The sequence below is a fragment of the Bactrocera latifrons genome, unplaced genomic scaffold (assembly GCF_001853355.1).
Source record: "Bactrocera latifrons isolate USDA-ARS-PBARC rearing strain unplaced genomic scaffold, ASM185335v1 scaffold_137, whole genome shotgun sequence".
Lineage (NCBI taxonomy): Eukaryota > Metazoa > Arthropoda > Insecta > Diptera > Tephritidae > Bactrocera > Bactrocera latifrons.
This window is the reverse complement of record NW_017534819.1, coordinates 88,841-92,267: the sequence shown is the minus strand read 5'-3', so window position 1 is coordinate 92,267 and position 3,427 is coordinate 88,841. Positions and strand designations below refer to the sequence as shown.

Genomic DNA, 3,427 nt, shown 5'->3' with positions numbered 1-3,427 from the left:
TAATTTTTTTTATATTTTTTTTTATCGGATTTCGGCGATTCCTTCAAAATAACAGCTTTCTGGTGAGTAAAGGAAGTATCAAAAAACCTCAAAAACTGAGAGACTAGAATCCGCATATAYRTAYRTAYRTATGTATATTCGGCCCGACAAACAGACTCAGCTCGTCATGGTCATTTATAGTACAAATACTTTATAGCGCCTCCGCTGCGTATAACATCTCTAAAGTTGCCAAAAACGATTGTTCTCGGAGAATACAGAGTAAAAAGTTTTTTTTCTGTCTTGTTCACTGTTCCACATCCCCTACACTAACAAAGCATTTGTTGTGGTACCCCTAAGGAACATATACATACGTATATGTATATATGTACATTAGTTCCCTAACGGAACAGAATGAATGAAAAAAGAGTGCACGCGCTGAGACTTACATATATTATTGATAAAAGCAAAGCAAAAACTCACTCGGTTATCTTCGTGCAAGTTCTGAAGACTTTGATTATAAGTTGGATAGTGATGGGGGCACTCTTCAACCGAGTGGATGGCAAGTGCAGAGCGTCTACGGCAGTTCGTTGAATGCGAGAGACACAGATGAGCTGAAATGAGAGCGATTAAGCTCTCTCCCACAAAACACAACACGACAAGAAGTGAGAGCGACCCACGTATACTATTATCTACCTGCTGATTTCGGGCGGTTGGAAAACAACGGAGCTTTTTGCCAAATATCCAAAGTTGTTATCGAGTGTTCGAGCTAGCGGCCGACATACACGAATAACGAAGAGCAAGCTTTTTATGATATGTTCATATGTATGTACATATGTATTTGTCGTTGGTATTTATTGCGAAAGCGCTCACTTTTGTTTTCTTTTGTCGAAAAGAAGAATGTATTCACTAATTTGAGCAAGTTGGAGCTCGGCCGACTGACAGTTAGGCAGACAGCAGTCACACGAGCAATCGCATGGTTTGTTGTGTTTGTTGTTGCGCACTGCCTTCGCTGTCGACGCTGTCCGCCACGGCGACTGGAAGTTGGTAAACGCGCTCGGAACCAAACGGCGGCGCCACTGCTGCTTGCCGTGCTCCTGGTCGAGTGTTTCGTTCGAAATCAGTTTGATTCGCTCTACCATAGCTAAACGGTCGGGTTCAGGTGGTCAGTGGCCCCGCTGGGAGTACCACATATTGAGTGCTGCTGCTTGGGCAAGAATTCATTGCAAATATCCACATAAAATAAGAAAACACAAAACATAAGCAAAAAAAAAAAAAAAATGAAAGAAAATTTGTATTAAACAGCCAAGCCAAGCCAAGTACACGCTCTCCAAATCAACGGCCAAGTGTAAGCATACATACATATGTGTAATAGCACAACRAGACTTCATAGATAGTTCATAAAATATACGAAAAAAATTGCGAAAAGTGCGCGAGAAAAGCGAAATGCCATTATTTTTTTAAGTGCGAAAATTAGAAAGAAAAGTTTACAAAAAGTGTATATAGTGTGGAAAAATCGCTGTGCCTGTGTGTGTGTAGCGTAAAAACGACGCTGATTGGCGCGACACAGCGCGAAGTTGGGGCCAAACAGCAGCGCTGCGGTGCAGAAGCGCCTACATATGTACATACATAGCCAAACAAGCCAGCACATACAACCTTATCTCKCACACGCACACATACATACATGCATACATATTCGTTTGTGTATTACAAATAGCACATAGTAGATATATCTACCCCGAAGTAAGCGTCCCGCTCGGCGGAAAATCTGTACCCATTGTCGTTTGGTCAACATCGGGAATAGCAGCGTCGTCGGGACATTGGCGTTGGCGTTGGCGTTACCGTGTACGTCGACGCCTGCGTTGCAGCGTCGTCGATGTGCTCGTCGACTTCTTCAAAACCATATCCATGCATATGTACTTATGTATATATATATGTATGTGTATGTATTTTWTATTAGGCTTTTATTATATTTTGCAAGTGTGTGTGAATTTCGTGCGTGCGCGCGCAGCCAACGTCGTCGTTGCTGTCAATGCAAATGTGATCGGTGTACTGCTGGAAAATGAAAAAAATATGTATAAAATAAAAACAAAATATAAAAATAAGATTTTTTTTTCAAAAGTAGCCATAAAAAGTGTCAAGAACAGTTAGAAAACATATTTAAATCATTGGAAAAAAATATATGTATGTACATATATAGTGTACATATGAACATACATACATACATATGTATGTATATTACTGTGGACAAAAAATAATAAGACTTTTTTTAATTTAAGTTTCGCACGAGAACCCATGCGTCCAAAATATTTCTTTTTCTGGGTTGTTATGACTGTCAGTGACATTTGTTTGCCAAAACATTAAAATAATCATTAGTGCGCTTGTATACTCTGAAATACATAAAGTAGATTTGGCGATTTTTTATTGAGTAAAATTATTCAACAAAGAAGTTCCATTAAATTCTGTGTGCGGAATAATTTTTCTGGTGCCGAACGTTCAGAATGTTGGAAAAGGCCTTTAGTGATAATTTTTTGATGCGAMMAAGGGTTTTTGATTGGTACAAATGATTCAAATAGGGTCRAGAACGCGTTGACGGCGAGCCATGTCCAGCACGGCCATCAACATCAATTGACGATCAATACGTCAATAAARTAAAATAATTGGTGCTTGAGAATTCACGATTAACASTCAGAGAACTTACTGGTATCCTTGAAATATCGGAAAGACCAGTYAAAACCATTTTGAAAGATTCTTTGGGCCAAAGAAAAGTGAAAGCACGATAGGTTCTAAAATTACTCAATTTTTTCAAAAAACASCGTCGCGTTACGGCGGTGAAACAATGCTTTCCGACAAAGCTGAGCCGAAGCTGAAAAAAACGTAAAAGCAGTTCAAAAATCARGGTTATTTGGACAGTTTTCTTCAATTACTGTCAGCAAGGAATATTATTTGAGTATTAAGCGTTGTTTGTACGAAACCATTCGTAAAAAGTGCCCGGAATTATGGACCGAAAACTCTTCATTTTGCACCACGATAAAATACCGCCGTAAACTGCAAATTTTCATCCACCATATTCACCAGATTTAGCTCCGTGTGACTCCTGGCTAGTYAGCAAACTTAAGCGCCTGCTCTGGGGAAACCGTTTTGAGTCAATTGAAGATTTCCGCGTATTCCGGAAATTGTTTTGAATAACTGTTTCGAGGATCGGAAAACACGTTGGCCCAAGTGTATTGATGTATTGAGGCCAAGGAGAATTATTTTAAGGAGACGCCATAAATTTTAGGAATGAATTAAAMATTTTAAAGTTATGRACAARGTCTTACTATTTTTTGCCCATAGTATAYGTAATGAAAGAATAGTTTGWTGTTTATGAATTTTGAGTTGAAAATATTAATAACTAAAAAAAACAGAAATAAATTAATAAAAAGTAAATGTGAATAAGTATTAACTTAAC

At 38.4% G+C, this 3,427-nt stretch overlaps 1 protein-coding gene across 3 annotated transcripts in view; it reads left to right on the top strand.

Moving 5' to 3' along the window:
- Window positions 1–970: 970 nt before the first annotated feature.
- Window positions 971–3,427, top strand: part of LOC108965208 (regulator of G-protein signaling 17) — a 48,778-nt gene continuing 46,321 nt past the window's right edge. For 2 of the 3 annotated variants that reach the window (XM_018927443.1, XM_018927441.1), the window contains exon 1: window positions 971–1,324. The gene's annotated coding sequence lies outside the window, so the exon portion shown is untranslated. Of the gene's footprint in view, window positions 1,325–1,796; window positions 1,919–3,427 lie in introns of those variants that run through there. The other variant, XM_018927442.1, reaches the window with a different exon arrangement.